The 22,774-nt window shown below is 36.7% G+C and overlaps 1 long non-coding RNA gene across 2 annotated transcripts in view; it reads left to right on the plus strand.

Moving 5' to 3' along the window:
* The window catches only part of LOC148056736 (uncharacterized), a 101,431-nt gene that overhangs the window by 64,684 nt on the left and 13,973 nt on the right, over positions 1-22,774 (plus strand). For both annotated transcript variants that reach the window (XR_015702777.1, XR_015702776.1), the window contains exon 2: positions 16,370-16,477. This is a non-coding gene — a long non-coding RNA (uncharacterized LOC148056736). The remainder of the gene's footprint in view (positions 1-16,369; positions 16,478-22,774) is intronic.

A 22,774-nucleotide genomic window follows, 5' to 3' on the forward strand; every position in this document is an offset into this window, starting at 1 on the left:
TCAAGGCTAGGTAGAATAAAGCTGCTTTTTTTTTTTTTTTTTTTTTTTTGATGCCTGACTCCTTCCGCCCCCGCCCTGCTGCTTCTTTTTTTCCCCACCATTATAAGGGGTTTAATTCCATCCTGCTTACCACCAGCTGGAACAAAATATTTCTATTTACAAACTGTTTTCATTCATCCAGTTAATGGCTAAACCAATTTGCATATAGCTCATAAAATCTGTTAATCATCTTTGACTAATGTTAAAACATACTTTAGGCAATCACAAGAATGAGTGTCATAAATATATCTCATGGACAAGTCTAGCTTCTTAAACCCCCTTAAATTGAGGACGGAATACTTCTTTCATTTCTGAAATGGTCAATCATGTCTATAGTGATCGTTAAGACATGGAAGTAAAAAATTTTCATGATTTATCCCGTGCTACTAATTCTGATTATTTGTGTAATAGTATAGCTCTACAAGTTTAGAGAGGATAATACCTCCTAGTGGGTAAATTTACTTTTTAAACCTGCAACTGAATGCATCTTGTGCAGTCAGTCCTGTTTTTGCAATTATGTTGTCTGTGTAGTAGAATGGTTGAATAAAAAATGTAAGGCATCCGTTTCACAGTAACAGAATTAGTTTTCTGGTGAATATTGTAATATTAAAAAGGTGCCCTGACAGAGCAGCTACTGAATTAATGAGAAGTGAAGGCGTTGTTAAGATGCGTACTTTTAAAGTATTACTGATGTATAGTTATGAGTAGCAGTCTTTAGTTCTGTTGTACGAACTGAGCATTCATTGTGGACAGTAATGCAATTCTGTCTTTAAAGCAGATTGCTAAATGTATTAAGGATTAAACTTGTCTTTGGCCCTATGCAGGGAAAAAAAAAAAAAGTCCAGTGACAGATTATATATCAACATTTAATGAAAATGTTAGTAAAGGTTTACCTGTGCCAATATGAGGCATAATGATTATACCTTTGAGTAGTCTTGAAGAAATAAATAAAATTACCATCTTAAAGAACTTGCAGGAGTTGCACTGAGTATTAGTCAGCTGTGTCATTTAGCTCACATCATCGTTTGGACCTGCTGTAACAGCCAGACTTTGCAATGCATCAGAAAGAGTTAAAGAGAGATGAAGAATACAGTCAGAAAAATTTTACTGTATTTCAACACCACAAAATGTTTATGAGTCTTTCCTGTAGTTTACAATTTTAAGAGAAGAAATGCTGACAAAAATTCTTCGATCAAATTCTTAGAGGCCACATGACCTCACCCCTGTGTATCCTAGAAGCACATTTATTGTTGCTAGCCTGTGTACAAAGGCTGCCTTTTAACACCTCTGAAGCAAAGCAGCTTTCTCCAGGTTCTATCAAACTCAAGTGCTGTTAGTTCATGTTCTACATTATGATTTGCTAATGCTTAGTTAAGTTCCCCAGCTATACTGGCCTTTGATAGGTCCTTCCTCTGATGACGATAGTGGTGACAATGGCAATAATCATTTTAGGTAAGGGTTTATGTTTATATGTATTAGTGGAGGTAAGGCTATATGTGAGTAGTATACAGCTATCGATACCTTTGCTGTTCTTTGAAGCAATTCTAAGTTCATTGTCTCCTTCCTTTCTTTCCGTTTCTGTGTTAACAGTCTACATAGACTTGGCAAGTTATGGTGTGTGAGCAAATATGATAATCCAGCTCTCTTTCTTTTAGCTGTTTTCCTGGCATCCAGATGGATTACTGAAAGTTTAATTTAGGCAATACAGTGAAAACTGGAAGTGAAAGTAGTCTTGGAGAGGAAATCTCCTGAAACAGGATGTGTTTGCTTCTGACAGGTATTCATAGCTCAGACCTACACTGTAAGCCACGATTCGCTTTTCTTGCACACTTTTTTAAAAAATCTGCAGGTATTTCTGGGCAACATTGCCAGGACACAATATGTAATTATAAATATGTTAGATGCGAAATAAATAGAAGTTAACTTTTCTGGAATAAAATTCAACAATCGGATTCGGTATGGGCATCTTCAGAATATAAAGATGTCTTTTTTGCACTTGGAGTTTTCCACAAATGTAGCTTTGATTTTAATTCACCACCTTGCTTTGTCAAGTTTGTTTGCAGCTGCTGTGTACATATTAAATCTGAATATGGTACATTCCATACTTTGGAAATGCAGTTGCATGCTTGCCTTGAAACTTGGTTTCAGAGTGGAAGGTATTGAGGCCTCAGTATTTATCATGGTTCACCTTTTGCAGTGCCATCTGGTGTCAACTAAAAGAATAGTAGATTCCTTGTTTTCTAAGTATTCTGGCTGAAAAATAAAAACAAGAGAATGAAAAAATACAACCAAAGTTCAGTGTAAAACCAGCCTAAGTTTTATGTTTCTTAGACATGTATTTTAAAAAAAGGAGGACTTGGATTTTAAAGTAGAATCATGGCAATTTATCATTTGTTACTCTTTTGAAGTATTTGTGATTAGTCCTATTTTGTGTTACTCATTAAGAAATAATCTGGGAAATAAGGTTTGTGGAAGTCAGAAAGCATTTTGGATTTCAGTGGTAACTTGGCCTGCAAATAGCTTCATGGCGCTATAGTAACTGGCTTCAGTTTCTACCTTCCAAAAAATAAAATTTTCTACCTGAAAGACTGATAACAAATTTTATCACTTTCCACCTTTACTTTAAAATATTAATTAAAAACTAGGGTATTATTTTGTCCATAAGGTTTTAATATATATGATATGAACATCTAGTTGAATTCTTGCATGTGGGAAGACACCTTGCAACCGTAATGGATTATTTCATATGTTCCTTTGACAGTAAATTTCTCATAAAGAAAAGCATACCTGTGACAGAATTCTTATGATTCCAGAATATTTTTCTTAGATTTAGGTTAAATATAAAGATATTGTGGTGATGCATTATCTGGGTAAATAAATTATTAGCTGACATTGGCTAACGTAGGCTATAGCAATTGATAGCAGTTAGCCAGATGCAGTTCCAATGAGTATGTTGTCTGGAAACTTTTCCTGTTTTGCAAGGTTGGAATATTGGTAATATTGGTTGGTTTGTTTGTTGGGGGGGTTGGTGGGGTGGGCTGGTACTGAAATTCCTGCCAACTTGGGTATGGTGTATATTTATGGACTTCAGCACTGATATCATCTGGGATTTCTACCTGGAGAGTATCTTCCTATTTTTTTTGTGGTCTCAGAGGAATTTGTTCTTTTGAAGTTAATAAAAACTAAACCAAAATACATAGTTCTTTGCTGACGATGGAGGTCTTGGTTTTGCTTTATTCTGAATCTAACAGATGGTATTTTAGAGGATAGAAGGACTTGCTGGCTGTGCAAAAACTTGATCTCAGTACAACTCTCACTTGAGGGTACTGTAAAAACTTACTAAGCAGGTTATTCTAATTGAACTGATTGACCCAATCCTTTGTCTCTTTCAATTTATCCTTAATGTATCCATCAAACTGTGCCTTAGAAAATGTCTAATTCTGAAATGCTAACACTTGGAAGACACCTACCTTGATCCCTAATACCTTTAAGATTTGTGATTGGGGTAATTTGATTAACTTTAAATGGTCATTCTTTTTGATTAGTCAGAAACTTAAAAAAAGGCACCAAAGAAGTAGGACCATTTTCAGAGGTTAAACATCAACATTAACTATTTCATTTTGCTTCTCTGTGCTCCATCTAGAGTTTATCCATCAAAGTAAAACACAAATGTTTATGTTCTAGCCTGAAATAGGATCATCAGAACCTATTCCTCCATTTTTCTGACTGTCTTTACATCGTTAATAGTTACTGCATACACTTGAGGTCAAGGAGCTAATGAGAACTGTAGGGCTTATGCCATGTGTCTGCTGTTAGTACAATCACATCTGCTGCACTGGCATTATTCTTTTCACCAGCACCTGCATCCTCTTTAGAGCTACCTTACAGTCTTGTTTCTATGTAGGGTTTGTAACTGTGTGGCTTGACTTGCTGTAAAGGTTTAGGTGCTTTTTCATTTAGATCAGATTCAGAGTTCATGAAAAGAAAGATGGAAAAAGCTATGTTTCTGTCAAGCTCAGTGTAATAATGATGATGACGATAAATTCACCTACTAGCCTAGAGTTTAGCTAAGCGTTGTGCTTTGAAGTGTATCGTCTAGGCTTACAAAAACATAAATACCTTGAAAAGCAGGTAGGTACAGTAACTAACTCCCATTGGAATAAATACAGGCTTGCCATGAAGGTTTAGTAGAGAAAAGAAAAAAATGCTGTCTGTATCTTCAGTCTCTTGAAAACTTGACCCTTCCCTTTATCTTTTTTTTCTTCCTGTATTGAGAAAAATCTCTTTAAGCATTATAAGATTTGGGAATTTGGGGAATGTTAACTTTCAGGATGTCTCTCACCCGTTTTGTAATCTAAGGTTGTAGCAGAGGAAAAATACAGTAGACTCAATTATCCAACAGTAATCACGTATAATTATACATTTCATGTAATGTAATCAAGCATTTCATTTTAGCTTTCATTGTTATCTTGTGTCAACAAATTGCTTCTTTTCACTGTCTTCTGCTTGCCAACAGATGGCAGCAAAGGATTGAAAAGTAAATTTGGTTTATTTTGTTTGAACAAATAATTATCTAACAGGAGCAATCAAATATCACTGAAGGCATGTTTTCTTCATCTCAGCAATATAAGATAAATTTTTAAAGATGCTTTTTAGTGATCAGACAACACAAGAAAAAGAAAACTTGTGATTATTTTTCAAGGTTGTTTTTAAGCTCATCTATCTGTTAACGTGTGTGCTTCAGACTGAAATTCTTTCTAACATAATGTGTTAAGGAACACTGACATTCTGTCATCGGCATGCACAAGGAATGAATCATACTCTTTGTTTTTTTCCCTAAAATCTATATTTCAGATAAGCTTATGGCACATGACAATTTCCATGGAATTTCCTGACACGAAGGCCCAGATTCACAAATGCTTTAGGAGCTTGGCTTCCTGCATGAAGTTCCCAGCATATTTTCCCATTTCTGCATGGATGCTCAGGAAAAAAAAATTGCAGTAGCCAGTATTTTTGAGTGGAGAGCCACAGGAGTAGTTGAGAAGAAACAAACAAAAGATACACATGCGAAGTCCTGTTGCTCTCCAGAACTTAGGTGCCTACCATCTATCATAAAGGAATTACCTTTGCTGCCTGGACAACCTTTGGCGAGAGACTTAAGGCAGCACAAGTAACCAGAGCCTAAAGTTGTAGGTGACTTCCAGTACTGAAAGCATTGTTGCAGGTCAGCTGAGCTGTAGAACTCAACACTTCCTAGCTTGGTGGCAGTGCCACACTGGTGTGGTCGTACTCCTTCCAAACAAAAGCTAGAGTTTCTGTAAAATAATGCATTATTCCATGTGGCTGTGTAAATCTGGATTAGGACTTTTGGACAGTTAGGGATTACTGCAGGGCTGGGATATATTTTATGTTGTCCCATAGCCCATGGAAGACTACACTGTGCTTTGCTTTCAGAATACAGGGGTAGATGGGGGTGGTTCCAGCTGCATCTTATGTGATTGCCAAACTCAGCAGTTGCCAATCTGGTTTGCACTGGTGGAACTACTACTTAAAGCTGCTTTTTCTCTTTCTTTGATCATTCTGTTTCTTTTTTCTCTTTTTTTTTTTCCTTTTTTAATCTCTCTATACCCAGTGCCTAACTGCCTTTTCACTCACCCTAGTCTTGTCATGCTGCCTCTTTGCTTTCCCTCATCACATACTGCTGCTCTCCTGCTGCTGCTGTCTTTGTTGGACTTCCAGTGCTGCAAGGAGGCACCAGCAATATTAGAATAATGATGTAATTACATCTTTAGCTCCCTTTCGCATCCTTACAGCTGCCAGCTCCCAACAGCAGCAGATGTTGCAAGGAACCAGCAAATCATGGTGGTGCTTACTGCCTTGTGCTCTGCCTTCATGTGGTGTACGAGTAAAACTGGTGTTGGATCTGCTGAGGTACCGGTTAGAACAAATTCCTAGGAAGTGAAAGATTTAGGTTCCGTTTTAAATCAGCCGGGGCACACGTATTCCACGTCCTTGGACAATGCCCAAGCCACAATTTTAAAGGCTACTGGGTCACTGGTAAAAGAAAGGTAATATATTCCTGAGGTGAAAAACAGGGTACAAAAGTAATGAGAATATATACTTGTATGACAGAATTCGGTTCAACTCTGTTCCAGGGTCCATCTCTGTATTTTGTCTAGTAGTTGCTTGACTAACCCAATTGGCTATGATTTAAATACGAAAGTAAGAGAGATACATGTCTTTGAGGAGCTGGACATTATAGCAGTGTATTATACAAAACAGACTGAAATGCAAACATGGTATAACTCAGTTAACATCTGTATTATAAGAAATCTTTCGAAGGTTTGCTTTACAGGTAAGGGAATGTGAGCTTATACGTCTTCCATGTGTAGATTGTTCTCTATTCAGTTCAACAGAGAGCTGAAAGAGTCAAATATTTTAATCATTTTCCTTAGTATGCATTTTCCAGTAGCCAGTATAGGACCAGGATAATTGGTTCTAATCTGAATGTTAACATTGACATTATTATTGTGCTTGACAGGAAATTAGGACTAATGACTAAAACATTGATAAATTGAATAAATTGATATAAGTCATATTTAATTTGCTTACTTGCTATGTACTGTAGTGAAATACGCATGTCAGTCTGGATTTGTACCATTACGTCTGCAAATTGCTTTTTTTTTTTTGTTATACAAAGTATCTTGCTTTGAAAAGGCACATCATTACATCTGAAAGTTTTGTTCATGTCTAAGCAGGTATATTTTGTACTACTGCAATTATTAAATATGATATTTCGATCTCGCTACTTTGAACATAGTTCTTTTTCAGAACCATAGAAGGCATTGAGTTTTGTTCACATTACACAGAGCTGATACTGTAGAATCAGGAGGGGTGGGAACTTTCCAGTTGAGTTTGCAAAACAGTGAGTCTGAGAGCTGATATAATCCGTTACAGTGTTCATTAGTGTGAATGTTCATAAGAGAGAAGATTATCTTTTTTTCTCATATAATGCAATTCCATCCATAAATGTGTAATTTCATAGTTTGTGAAAAAGAGATGCCATAAATACACTTAGGAAAAAGTTCCAATTGTACTGTGCGTATAGATTTGCCATTACATGAGGTCATTACCTATACAGCTGCCAATAGTGCTGTCTCTGGAGGGCTCCAAGAGTAAGAAATATGAGACATTATATATATATATATATATATATATATATATATATATATATATATATGACATATATTTGAGAGGCCTGATCTAATAGTGAACTACCCAAAATGATAGTGGTTCATCTTGAAAACATAATTCAGCCTTGATAATTTTTGCCTGAAAATATTATGTTAAATGGTAATGTAAACTTATACCAATTATAATGAGGCATCATTTTCTTGGAGATAGGAACAATAGTTTAGATAAATGATCTCAAATGTTTTTAACAGTTATTATTTTTTAAAGTTACAGTAGACAGAATAAAAGTTGCAGAAAAATATAAAGCAAAGTAGGATGAGGGGGGAGTAACAAAGAGAAGGGAAAAGAAACATGATGGCTTCTGTGTGCTGGGTGGGGGTAAGATGCATTTGAATTTCAAACATCCCCAATGGCTTTACTCAGCAGAAATGGTCTGCATCTCCTTTGTGTAAGTAATATCTCAGCAAGCCTTGGAACAAATCCTCACACCCTACTGACTTCTAATACTTAGCAGAAAATGAGTTGCTGAATAAAAGATGCGACAAGTTAAAAGGGTCTTTTCATTGGGAGTCAAAATAAATGCTGCAGAGAGTTGGTGCTTTTGCTGTCAGGAGCAGGTGAATTACGTTTCCACTCTCATCCCATCTCACGCAACTGCTTACAGCTTTTCTAACACATACCTGGGGATCTCTCTTCATGTGAAACTTAATCCATTTATGTGGAGGACAGTTAAGAGACTAGTCTGCTGCTCATTAAGGAATGTAAAAGGAAGCCTAGGATAAGGTACATGTTTTAAAACAGTACCCAGGAGAGGAAAGAGGTAGGCAGGGGATTGGAGTATGAGTATTAAAACAGTTTTAACTGTCATTATTTTTTATTAAGCATTGAGAAGTCTGAGGAGACTTTATAATAGTAAAGGTTTAATTCTCTATATGGTTTAGGGGCTGAGAGAGAGGATGTGTTTTAAAACACTGAAGTGAAAAAAAGTTGCATCATGTTTCTAAAGGGATAGAAAAGATACAAAAGGGAGGCTCTGAAAGCTGGTAAAGTCACTGATTCCTGCCCTCTCCCCTCCTCTAAGTAATCATTAACTGAAAGTACCAGAAAGCCTCTAATATTTTTATAAAGGTAGGTCTAGATTAAGCTTCAGCTGTGCTTAGCAGGCAGTGTATGCAGAGCTCACCTGATGGAAAAAATGCTGGGAAGGTCTCTAGAAAATTCCTTGGAGAAAATGAGTTTGAGAAATCAGTAGCTCACTGAAAATAGATTGTAAACATTTATGACAAGTTAAAAGAGTTTCTATGGCAGGTTGGCAGCCTTATGCCATTGAATTACTGCATGAAAATAATGTGTTTTTTCTTTCCTGTAGTAACCTGCAAACACTCCTTTTAAATATGTTAAGTCTCTTGTGACAAGTATGAATGAAGCGTGATCTGCAAAAGAACTAACATTTTTAATACTTAAAATTACCTTATCTGTTGTATGTTGCCATAATGCAACAGCTTGCTGTTTACTATCAGCAGTAGTAAATCTGGATATTAAAGACAGCTTTTTGTCCCTGGAATCCAGAACAGATCAATTTTGTTCTAGATAGCACTGATACCACTTTTCTGGCTAATGAAAAAAAAAAATCAAAATCACCCCCAACAAAAAAACCCCATGCTTTATTCAAATTAAATTTCGAAATTAAATTTATATTAGTAGAAGGAAACATAGACAATGACGTATGGTCTTCTCAAAAAATATATTTCCTATAAAACTATTGTTTAACTTTCCTTTTAAAAAAAAAAAAAAACAACAAACCAGAGGTGGAAATCTATATGTATATTATGAAATGCATTTAAATGTCTATGTTCTATCCAGTAGACACTGGAATCTGTGGTACCCACACTGCATGGTTGATCTGTGAACATAACTCTAGTATGTTAAAAATGCTTTGGATTTGCATGACCTCAACCCTGTCAGCACAGATTAAGTCTGCTGTATTTCACACGTGATTTCATGTCCTGTAGTCTGTATAGCTAACCTTGAATGTGGAAGGAAGGAGAACACGCATAGTGAACCCAAAGAGTCTGACTGTTGTTGAGGCAAATTCATGTCTTAATTGCTTAGAAGAAGGACTTCGAAGACTCAATAACAATGGAATTGGGAAGAGTCAAGTCAACAGCAGTGGCTTCAGCCCACAGCACCAAAATACTTTGTTGCAGGTTTCTTAACTTTGCAGGCTCATCCTCAAAGCCTTGCACTGTGACGTTCCCCCCCCACCCCCAGCCTTTGAGTTGCTGCAGGTTGGTGAACAACTTCATTCTTTCTTCCTTTCTTCTTTTCCCTGGATCTTCCTCTTGCAATAATTGTCTATAAGTAACAGAGTTTGCTGCCAGATAGCTACAATAGCAGAAACTTTCTAGGAAGTAATTAGCTCAGTAGAGATTTCATTTCTTCCTGAAAAGGCTGACTGTTTCCTTTCTTAGATGAGAATTTACAGATCCAGTTTTGTAGTGGGTAGCATTTCTGAAATAATGTCATAGTTCAGAGATATGTTTTAATTGACCCATGTACAGGAAAATTGAGTGTGAATTCTGGAATCTATTGAAAAGCCATAGACATACAAAGTAGAGAGAGATAATATGGTTGCCATAGACACAATTTCATATTCTCTTCTCTGTTTACTGCATTGGTAACTCCTTTATTGAAACCCAGAAAAAAAAAATCTGTGGATGTTCTGAAAAGTCTGTTGTCCTTGCTATCATAACAAGGCTATTTTCAGAGCGCTTCAAACCACTAATTAGCATAAAGAGATTGTCCCACAGAGCTCCAGTTAAATATTTGCATATGCAAGAATATGTTCAAGATCAATATGTAATTATGATATGCATAGAAAGGTTTCATAGCCTAATTTAGTAAAAACAGATGGACTTGCTACATATGGCTAGTAGAGATTTAAAGTTAGTAGGAAAAGTATGATTTCTGTAGATACACAAGAATGTAAGGTTCCTTATTCTTCCTTATCAGGAAGACAGTATGCTAATTCATCTGCAGTCTGCTGCTTTCTTCTTTTGTACATAATACCTAAAATGTCAGTAAGAGTTGATACATATGTGCATGTGGGATAGAGAAATCTAGAGAAGCTTTTCTCATAGTTTCTCATGTTATTCTACTAGTAAAATTCTCCATCAAATAACTGAAAGATATAATCTGTTCTTATGCTGTTTGGATGTCATCACAATATCCACTAAGCCCTTGAAAATTCTGTTTATTGGAAATGGATGTGAGATAGAGAGATTTTTAAAATATCAAAGGGAAGACTTCATTTTGTCTAACATAGAGAAAAAAACAGACCATTCATTTTAAACCTTTGCTAACTGGAAGCTTGCAAGCATATTATTGCTTAAGAAAGACTTGACAACCCAACATGTAGGGATTTAGTAGGTAACTCCATTAACTCTAACAGGAGCAGTTCAGCTAATCTCTGACATTGCAACTAGGCTGCTGACAAGCTCAGCTGTTCTTTCAGATGAGGGAATTGTGGCAACTGAAAAGGTGATAGTCACATAGTGAAAGGTGGTGTCTGAAGAAGAGTTAGACAGGATTTTTTCATTAACATTAAAGAGCTCTTGCTATTCATTAGGCAACTTGCTCTCAAGACCACATGAGAATTGTCGCTCATAGTATCTTTTCATAAGAAATGTGTGTATCATAGAATTGCATTTTATGTGTTTCCTTATGGAGTTTCTGTATAAAAGCCAAATACAGGCATTTTGGATTTTTTGTTAAAAGAATTTATTTCATCCTAAGTTTTAAAGTGATTGACTGGAATTAAAAGGCCTTTTACTTTTATACTCAAGTTAGCGTACTGTGTCCTGAGCAGCGGTGGTGGCAGCATTCATATGTAAGAGTCTGCACCAGACCTCAACAAAAATGCAGTTTCAACTTTTCAAGGCCAGGTTCACTTTCCTTATGCACTTGCATTGTACTATGTTTTCCTGGTGTTATACTCCACACCAGCATCCTTCTGACACATGGCAGGGTTACTCCTTGGTTGTAAAACACTCTATTAAAAAACAGAAGTAGTTTCTAGTTACACAAGTGATGTTCAGGAAGGCTGAAGAGGAGACACTCATCTCAGCTGTGCAATTAATTACTAGATTGCTCAAGACAGCAACAGAACAAGCAGCTGGCCAGACAGAGATTTTATGGCCCAGTTACTAATGTCCAGTCTACGCAGGACTACAGGTCTTCTGCCTGTTGTTCTGTCTTCTAAAAGGCTGTTCTAGAATATAGGCGGTCAAAGCAGGAAACACTTAGAATACAGAAAACAAATGTGAATGCTTCAAAATAAGGACGTAGGAAATTGATTGGCTTCTGGTCCCTCTTTAAACTATGGCTAAAATACTTGCCCAATTAAAAATGCATAATAGATGTAGGATAGAAGATACCAAGTAGCTAAAAGGAAGATAATAAGTGGTTATGAATTGAAGCTATGATGTCTTTGCTGACGACTTTGCCATGTCTTTGCCATGACTTTAGTAGCAGGACTCCACCATATGCATTGATCATAGTAGTCTCGTGCTTGCCCTTTCTATGTAGCTTGAATAAAGAATCTGAATTAAGAAATGTCACTGGAAGAGTGCCTTGCGTGGCCAAAGGAACCGGTACGTCTTCAAGGGAACAACCAAGAGTAGCCAGGTATAAAAAAGACGAAATGAAGCTACATATAGCCTTTTCTAATTCAGAAGCACTTTGCTCGGTAAATTCCTGCACAGTGAGGGCATGCCATGTTTGCTCAGGATCACATGGCATCACGGATTTACATAGTTGCTGTGAGAATTACAAAACACAAAAGTGTTTCTTCTGCTCCTGCTGTTTTGAAGTTTATTTTGAGGTGCACCAGACTTTATTCCTGTCTGAAGTATTCTTTGATGATAACAAAATGAAAAATACTATTTCTGAACTTTATCTGTATATCTCATAATTTTGGAGAAGTCTATAACATTGTCTTGCTTACAAACAACTGTGGCCTTTTTATTCTTTTGAAAGTGTTCCTAGCTAACGAGAGCCATTTGTTGTTACCAGTCTCATCTCCTATGCAAACTAGATTGTTCTGATGGGATTCTGTTGGGTTTATGCTTTTAAGGAATGAGCTTGTAGGAACAGACAAGAGAAATGAAACTGAGAATTAGTTGGTTTTTAGAGATACATTCAGGACAGTGTTTCTTCTGCAAGACCCAATTAAAATAAGAAATGTTTTTTTTTTTCCCCCTTGCTTTCTTCCTTTTGTTCCTTCATCACATTCTTCCTTTTAAAGTGGCAGTTATAATTATAGGGTTGTACATGTAGTCGATATGGAAACTTTCACCAAAATGGAGTCCCAGAATTGGAGGGAATGCAGGAAATGTCACATTAAAAATTATCTAGTGCTAATTTTACTGTATTTTCATTTTGTTTCAGATATTGTTTTGGGTACGTTGCTTGAAGGTTATAAAATCATTAAATCTTTAATCTAAAATTGTGATTATCTAGGAGTAGACTAATAGGAAATTATCTCAGTAGAATTACACGAATACGTGGATTGTTATTTAATTAAAAAACGTGTCAAAGATATGCTGCAATGTATAAGTTTATACTTTTGGTGTTTAGGATAAGTAAAATATGTACACTGTGGATGTTTTTACATCTACACTTTATGGGGCAATAATAAACCTTTATCTAGATACAGATTACTACCCTCCTCCATTAGTCATATCTAAGCTTTTATTTTAATTTCTTCTTCCGTTGTCTTTACCACTGCATTTAAATGTGGAGCTGTACTGTGATGTTCCATTTGTTTTTTAATTGGCTTTATTATCTACTGTGTAGGACTTAATCAATTCTATTGGATGCTATCTGCAGGTGCCTACAGTAGGGGCATATTACATTGATTTTTCATTTTTCACATCAAACCAACTGCATACATATAGTTGTTGCTGTGTTTGCTATTGACAACAGGGTTATTTACAGGCACTCAGTCAAAATGTAACATATAGCAGGACAATTACAAACTCCATAGTATAGATTTATTAGACAGCAAATAAGAAAATAGTAACTTGTGGCAGCTGACTATCCAAGATGAAGGATTCAGAGGGCCTGAAGAGCTCGGGAAAAGCATTCCATATTGGCATAAGAGTTCTCCAGCTGAAGGTGAATGTCTGCCGAGATACTGTGGTGAGGAGTGAGGTACGATGCTGCCTCCCGATTACGGGTATTCTTAGGCAGGCGAGTATTTGATTTTGTCAAACTGCGGGTCAACGTATTATCCTTCATGTTGAAAATTTTAGAAAACCTGTAAAAACAGTTAAATTCCAAAGATAGGGACTTTGGAGGTAGATGGAGAAAATGTATATGCATACTAATCATAATTTAAAATTGAATAACGCATTTTCACTGCATACACAAAAAATTCTGGCAATTCATCTTAACTGTGAGGAAAGGTGAAAGAGGTAAACCTGAAAAGGCAGATGCAATGTGTAGACAATCTTAACATCAAACGTAATCCTGTCATCATTCACTGTATCTTTGTCCTCTAGAGCACTGTGTCACAGAACATTATACCTATATTTTCACTTCAGAAATGGCGGACTCAGGTGCCAGTTGGCCATCTGAACAGAGCTTTTGGGGAAGATGAGCTTTTGCCTACAGTTTGGAAGTGTCCAGACTTGAAAACTACCCTTGTGTCTAAATTTAATGTAACAAGTTTTAAATAGCCTATTTTAAATTGTGCTTCCTAGTTGCTCTTGCCCCAGAGAGCAATATTCTATGCAAAATAGATAATTTTTTCTCTTGTGGTAATTGTTTATCAGGGTTTCCAAGGTAATCTTAGAAATCTTAGATTCTCTCTGCAGTCTTATTTCCGATGCTGTGGTCCACACAGAGTTAGGTATTATCAGTTTTGATCTTTTTATTTTTTTTTTCCTTCCGTACAGTAGAGGTTAATAAAAATCTACAGCCCAATTTTGCACCCATTTTTTTTCTGCTTGTGAACACAAAGTGGATTGATTAGAGTCACACAACCATTTGGGAGTGTAGCTGTGTTCTGACTGAAGAAAAGGGCTGTAATCAAGCAGGCTGTCAGTGGACACTAGAGAAATGCTGCAAACAGTCCTGTATTTGTGTCAGATTTTCTTTCTAGGCCTAGCTCTGTTCTTTTAAACCACAAATAACTTCTTTTCTCTTGCTTTAAGTTCTTATCAAACTGTGGAGAGGTTTGGGATGGTTTAGAAGCCAGGTTTTATATAAAATCAACGGTTTCAATTGACTACAATTGGTAAATTACTTTTGGTAATATGTAAAGACTTGCTTGGCTTGATGAGGAGTCCAGCAAGGGTTTTTTTCTTTTTTTGAGATATTTTGGACACCAGTGAATTTCCTTAGAAGGTAGTTAGCGTTGCCTATGAATCTATGAAAGTGATTTTTCCTTTGTCTTTGAAAACACATCTGTACAGCCAGATACAGCCTGGCCCATATACTGAAAGGCTGGCATGCTGGAAGTAGGTTTTACCTTGCATCTTTTAGAGATGCACTATTTCTACCCAGTCTCTTTGTAGGAGTGCTGAAAAAGAAATCTGTTTTAAGCTCCATTGAGTTAGAAAGATTGATGTTGGAGAGATTTCCCTGTCGTGGAGAAGCCACTAGTCTCTGCTCGCTGCATACCCTTGAACAGTGTTAAGTATTGGGTTGCATCAGTATAATGCATTACTCTTTCTGATAAAAAAGAGCAGTGCATTTCATTGCTTAAATGGAATTTGAATAACACTGTTGAAATCAATAGTAGCTTCTTATCCATATAAAGATAATTGATCTTTTTGAAGCTCTTTAGATACAATGAGCATTTGATTGTGTTTCCTTCCATTGTTCAGCTTAAACCGTTAACAGAGTAAAATTAAATGTTGCTTGTAAAATGACTGTAACATTCAGTGATTTTCACTTTTACTACACTTCTTTGTGGTCTGTTTTAGCAGATTAGCTGTAAATGAAGATAAGAGCTGCTGCTTTGAAATGGGCAAGCACATTTCTTTGCAGTATACGGAAATCAGTCACTTCTGTGGTCTCTGGTCATCTTACAGCATGCACTTCACACTCCAGCATTTTTGGCTTTCTTAATTTCTAACATTAGTCAGATACCTATGTTAGTCCCTCTGTGTCTACCTGATATGAAACTTAAAGTTTGGGACTGGAGATGCAAAGTATCTTTTATATTTCAAAAATATGTATACACACCTTAATCCTGCACTGACCCAGAAATGTGCAGTTCACTGCATATGTATGTTAGAAGCATGAAGCAGAAGTAACCTGGGAGGTTGGTGAGAGCACAGGTTTTCAGGCTCTTTTCCCTAGGATGATACAGTAAAGAAACAGCTTCAGCTAGTGTGTGATGGGTGCCATCCTCTTCCCACTCACGCCATTAGTTCCTGCTGGGATGTAAAGAAGTACAGAACAAGGCTGCCTCCTAACATTGCTAAGAGGCAGCTTTTCTTATATGTCCTGTTTCTTCTAGTATACAAGGTGTTCTGCAGACTTGTAACTGTTAAGACTGTTAGAGAAAATCCCACATCTTTTTGTTTTAACATCTGAATTTTCATTTCATTTATATTTGTGTATACTGAACATCAAAGTGTGTTGTTGTGTATTAGTCAGAGCAGAGGCTAAAGGTCTTTGAAATTTTCACAGTGGATCACCTCCCATAAACAGCTGCCAATGTTAATCCATTAGCAGCTTCCCAAAAGAGTACTATTTATTTTAATTTATTTTGATCAGTTAACTATCGCCTCAAACTTTTTAGTTTGCTTTTGCTCTCCATTTATCTCTATCAATCAGTTGGTCCTTAAACGTAAATAAAACCTACCGTGATCAGAAGTAGAGCCCTATCAATCTGCACTACAACTACTCTGTATTTTGTATCACATTTTATGTTTGAACGATTACACAGTCTTTAGACTAAGCGGGTGAAAGTGTTGTTGAAAATTTTAGATATGTGTTACAGTCTGGAATGGAAGGGGAAAGCAAGTCTTTTCTATGCCATACACACTGAAACTTTTATCCAAAGATTTTCTATTTTTATCTAGTACTAATAAATTTTACATTACCTTTCATCCCACTGCAGGTGACAAAATTTATCACGTACACTCTGACAGACCCTATGGCTGATGAAGCGGTCTTGTTACTGAACTGATGATAGCTGATCACCGTTACCTTGCATGTGTTCTGTCAGGTAAGTTGTACAATTAGTAGCTGGCCTGTGAAAATACTGCCATATTCCATTTCAGCACAAACATTTTGAACCAGCATAGCAGCAAATAATTTATGCGTAGAAGACAACAGAACTTCAAACTTCCTGCAAAATATATTTGCTTAAGTGCAGAAAGTGTTAGTGAACAAGTAAATATAAAAAAAAGAAGCTGAAATTATTCACTGGATATCCAGTTCAAGGTCGCTGGATATGGTAGCCTAAAGGAGATGAGGTGGGCACAGCTCTCTGTTCCCAACTCCAGCCAGTAGCGAGGCTGGACATGTGTTTGCAGTAGGTGCTCACACACACACCTTTCCAAGCAGCTCAAGACAGACAAACATTCAGCACTCATGTAGACACAAACAGGATCAAAAGCCTCATCTTGTTCCCTTCTCTGGCTGATCAGGATGAATGTCTGTTAGTGGGAATATGGGTATTATATATATATATATGTTTACAATGTGCACCTCTTCAGTCGCTGGCATTAGTCAGGCTAGCCTGTGGTGGCCCCTGGATCCCTGGTCTCCCCAGGGCCCACAGCACCACTCCAGTTGCTAGTACAGAGCCAACTGGTCATTAGGGAAAAATTCAACTGAGCAAGCTAAAAGAGAGCTTCAGGCTGGCCAAGAGGAGTTCAAACAAAGGCTGACAAGCCTGATGCCTGAGGCCTTACAAAGTCAGCACAAAGCCTGTGGCCTAGCAATGGCAATACTATACTTACTGGGCTGCAGGGCTACACAGTACAGTATGTACAGGCAAGGTAAGTTGAGCAATAGATCTCAAGATTATAAAATAATGCCTGTTCTGTTGGAAGTGGAAAATTTTGCCCAGAAGCATACTGTTCAGCTTAGGAGTTTCAGTTAAGCATATTCAAACATGTACTGAATTTGGCACTGTAATTTGACAACAGATTTCACTAAAAACATATGCCATGCAGTGTATTGCAAACTTGCTCAATAAGGTAGCATGTTTGTAATAGCGTGGTTTAGCAGTGTGGACTATTTGGTCTTTAGAAGTAACCAGAAATGAGCCAGTCCTGTTGCACCTCTTTTTTTAAGCTTACATTGCAAATCCAGTGTGACCTACGCAAAACAGTTTGCTGGATGATGATGATGATGAGCTTTGCTATAAACAGGAAAAAGCAGTGGTTCTGAGGGGTTTTTATAATGTTTATCAGTAGGAAAACAGAAGTGGCAATTGCTTTTAATTGCCCAATAATTTTATTATTCAAAAGATGGAATTTACAGGAAGCAGCTGCAGTTGTAACTGAACCAGCTCTTTTAATGTGTTCCTGTTTTTTCCTGTATTATATTATCTAATGGCGATAAGCTGCCGGCTTCAATCAAATTTTCAAATACAGTAAGAGTTGGATTTATCAAGCCCTGGGATGAATACTCCAGTACTCTCACTGAAAGAGACCTTTATGTATTTGATGGTTCCGAATTGCCTATAGAAATCCTATTCCTTAAATTATATCAACTTTCATTCTTTGTTCTCTCAGTACACAAGAATTTTAAGATTCATAACCTATTTCTGTTTGGTTTTTTCTGCCTTTGTAGTTTTTCACCCGTCTCTATTTTGTTATTCAGTGTGTAAGAAAATGCAGCCCCACAATCAACATGCACTCTGAATTAATTACCTACTTTCTGCAAATACAAATAAATGACAGCAAGATCAAAATGAAAAGCAAAAAGGGGAGGACTAGCTACTGTCACACCCATAGTGTCAGTGTTCCTAATTTTAGAAGATGGTTTCAAAGGTACTGTAGTTCCTGTACTGCTGAATGATGTCCATTGTCAGTGATGCTGCTCTTCATGTGGCAAGGTCCCACACCATAGAGTTGTCCCTGAGGGTCACACTGAACCTAAAGCAGACGTACGGTTTCCTTTAAGCATCAGATCTTGTTTGAAGGATTGTGAACAGCTATTTAGCTAATATGACTAATAGAATATAACTGAGTCATCACAAATGACCAAAATTGTCAGTAGACCACAAATTCCCCTCAGCACTTTTGAGATTGTGTTGAATGTAACTTGGCCTGCTCAACAGTGAAGAAACGAGATGCCAGTTAATGTGCATGTTCATAATTCTTTCCCTATATGACAGTTTTTGTCCAAAGTTAGGCAAATGCAAATGCTCCCTATGTGATCAGGGATGACTATTTGTGAAAGAAGCAGAATTTTGTAGAGCTGTCTTGTTCACTGAAGACTAAGACAAGAGTTTACTGTTCTTGCTACCATGCTTTTCAGGGATTTTTGGTAATAGCCCTGATTTGCTGGCCTTGTCTTCCATTTGATATGATCTTAATTCACAGCTGGCAATGGAGTATGGAAAACTGCAATGTTGCCTGTTGCAGACCAAGCATATATTAAATTTGCAGCTTAAATATAAAAGATGGGAAAATGAATATTTTAATTTGCTTATTCTCAGCTAGTTACACGTTTATTTAAAAATAAAGGTGTTCATAGTTTACAGAGTTTAAAATCTTGGGTGATGGTATTTTTATGGACTATAAGACAGTAACGGTTAGCATCGTGTGCCATGTTCTTCGACCAACTTACCTACGTTCCACATTAATATTGAATAGGACTCCAGAGAGATATGTCTGTGCTTTTTGTTAATCTGGACAGGCAGTTATAAAACACTGTTGTAATTAAATTTCTCTTTTCATTTGAATGGTGGAATTAAACAAATATTTTCCTTTGGAGAAAAGTAACAATTTGATGTTAATTGCTTCTATCTGTTTCTCAGCATTGTCAAATAACCTAGTGTAAAAGCTACTTAATATTTCCAGGGGAATGCCACATATTGCATAACTTATTTCCTTTGCTGGTTATTTCATTTGATAGTTAAACGGTAATTGGAATGAAAGGAATAAAGAAGCACTTGTGGGTTGGGAACCACTCAAGGGACTGAGAATCTAAAGCAGAACAATGTTTTAACATTTTTTCTTTTGTTAGGCTTTTTCTTTTCATATGTGAATTACATGCAAGTAAGAGAGATTATAGGGAGAAAAATAAAGGGAGAATGCAGAACTCATTTAGATCAAACTCACTGTGCCTAAAAAGCAGACAGAAAATCTACAAACTGCCTAATCTTTGCAGTTTTTTCTTAGCCTTCTTAGATGTTGTAGAATTCACAAAATCATTCTGAGAAAGGAAATTAGCCTATTAAAAATGAGAAAACACAAAAACAAAGCTTCAGCATCATACCAAGAGATATGTGGCTTCTAGTTACTGTGGAAGGGGCAATCAATAGAAAAAGCAGGAAAGGAAAGAAAGAACATCCGCAGCAGAGATTTCCTGGAATGAAAAATGTGCTTTGATTGTTACTTTATTGAATTTTGCTACTGTAGGACATATTAAAGGACAAATCAACTCTCAAGCATCCATCCAAAATATACAAGGTATTTGCATGTGAAGAATGTCTAGATATATGTTCACTTTCAAATACCCAGTATCAGGAGAGCTTATGGGCTATGTAAAAGGTAGTAGAGCTGATTACTTACAAATACTTATATATGTATATGTGTATATCAGTTTTTAAAAGGTGTGGCTGAGCAGTAGGCAAGAAGGTCTCGTTTATCTTGTCCTAGCTGCTGGGTTTTGAGTCAAGGAAGGTTTGTTCAGGGGAGAAGCTGGTTCTTTCCTGAAAACAGCCAACCACATTCAGCTTGAAGAACTTTCCTGGAGTACAGGATAGAACTGGCAGGGAGACACAGAGTAAATTGTATTTAGGAACTGGGCATCCTAACTGGAAGGCCCCTGTGAGGATCAGGGCAGTTCCACCTCAAGGCTCTGGGCATCTTGGAACCTGTAGAGAGTTTCTGAGCCAGGAGTTACAGAACTATGAATCAAACGTTTCAGTGGAGACATACTCAGCTCTGCATGTAGCTGTCTTTGAAGGGAAGATGAAATTGTCAATGACGTTAACCTACCTGATTGTTCAGCGTGAGCTGTGAATCAACCAGTGTCACCAGTTTTTTTGAGGTGCAAAGTGAGATTTTTTCCTTACATTTCTGTCACAACTTGAGTCTGTCCTCCCTGCTGAATACGTGCTGGTTTGTGAAATCAAACCACCTATGTCGAAGAAATGGGTTACTGATTTTTTCAATGTATCATAAAACCAAAACCATTAACCATATTTTTCACTTATGAAAAAAACATTTCCAGATACTTAGTGATTAATTATTTTATGTAAAAAAAAAAAAAGTAAAATATACAGGTAAAATTCAAAGAAAAATATTGTTTTGAAGTGAAAAAAATGTACTTATTGCACTCTCTAACATATTTGAAGTGTATTCTACCTTTATTCAGTGTTCTGAAAAAGAATAACCCTGACTTTTTTTGTGTGTGTGTGATTTTTCTATTAACTGAATTCTGTCAATGTGACAAATGAGTGAAATTTTGCTGGGCTGATTTTGCATCTTTCTAACCAATGAAAGATGTGACTGGTTTTCTTTGTTCACCTTTACTCTTACTCAGTATGGATTTGGGCAGTACCTGATTTTAGTTCTTATTTCTGACCACTTTGTGACTATTCCTGGAGGCTGACACTTTTCTTGGGTAGTTGGTTCCTCGGACTAAGTGTTTCAAGCACTGGAGCTATTGGCAGGGCTGGGGGTTTTTTTGGGTTTTTTGGTTTTGGTTTGGTTTGTTGGTTGTTTTTTTTTGTTGTTTTTCCAAATTTCACCTCATTCTCGGGACTGAAAACTTCTTGCATGTTTTCTTCAAGGGCAACGTGACAAGACAACCACGAATACAGGCCAAGCAAAGGAAGCTTTTCAATACAGAGAATACATGTTTATGATGGAAAGTGCTTTGAAAAATGTTCTTCATAAAACTAGTCTTGCAGCTTTTGTTAGCATTCTTACAACAGACCTTATGTATTTTTGTAATGTGATCTTCTTACATGGTCTGATATATGAAGAGCAGTCAAAAAGCTCTGCTTTATTAAAAGGCAAAGCAAAACAATCCGTATCCTTCCCCACTAAAAAAAAAGAGAGGAAGAAGCAGCTGTAACTGGCCTGTTTTATTTCATGTGATTAGCTGAAGGAGCTGCAGACTGCACTGCTGCCCAGTCTCGTAGCACCAGCTTAATTTCTGTGCAGTTTCATCTTTAGTTAATATTTATATAAAACCTACCTATGTATGGGAAATAGCCAGCCCTGGTGATCCTCAGTGGCATTGTCACAAATCTTCTGGTATAACCTTTCCAAAGTGTCAACTTCTGTCCTAGCAAGTGACTGGACGAATTCAGAGAGTATACGTAAGGATCACGCTGCTGTTCAGAATGTGAAGTCAGAGTTTTTGAAATCTAATAGTATTCACAAAACACAGGAGCCCACAGTTTGATATGCAAATATATGTCTGGTAGGCTGGGATTCCATTTTTCTTCTCTGATATGGAAAGTTGCTTTTAGCTTAAATGGTACTATTTATTTACTCAAAAAAAAAAAAAAATTCAGAATGCCTAAGTGGATCACAGAGACGTTTTTGCTTTAGTGAAATGGAAGGAGGCATACCTCAAACTGGGGCATTACTGGCCTGCATGCAAATCTCCAAGTTATTCTTGGCATTTTTTATGTGAGAACTAAGAAAAATTAGACATGTTGGAGCATTTCTTCTCTTTCATTAAAAAATACATGTTCAAATACTTTTAAGGATTTCAATTAAGTATATTTAGACTTAAATTGAAGTGTTGCTATTGTGTTTTCCTTCCATGTTCACTTTTTAATTAGCTATAAGAGTATACATATTTAATCATACCTTATACCTTAAGAGTATTTTCCAGAGATTTTATTTTATCACTACTTCTGTCACTTTAAAGCCTGTAAGTCCATCCATCAGCTATTTAGAATACTTAACTTGTTTTTCTGTCTTTTAGTGTCCTAGTAACATAACTAAATACCCACCAGATGTGCATTTGCACCTTAAGGTGAATATGGATGCAGAGCCAGAAATGTAAGAGCCAGGAACATAACCCTCTGCCCTTGGATTTCACTTGCTCACGCAGTGAACCCGTGTGGCGTTCATTGCCTGCTTGTACTTTTCAGTCTCACAGTTGCTCTTTCATTAGCAAAGGGTTTTTTCCTTCAAAGCTTTGCTGTGCTTTGTGTGTTTTTTACAAATTATTATATAGGCTGCTGTACCTCTTACAAATAAATACTCAAGTCTAAAAATATAGGTTAGCAATTAAAGAATTAAAAGTGTGGTTTACAGTTTCCGTTTAAGTCTTTATCCCAGCACGTCTGAAAGCTTTTTTGTACTACAGCCAAATT

Source organism: Nipponia nippon, unplaced genomic scaffold (genome assembly GCF_047370975.1).
Source record: "Nipponia nippon isolate SJK-2023a ecotype South Korea unplaced genomic scaffold, ASM4737097v1 scaffold_12, whole genome shotgun sequence".
Lineage (NCBI taxonomy): Eukaryota > Metazoa > Chordata > Aves > Pelecaniformes > Threskiornithidae > Nipponia > Nipponia nippon.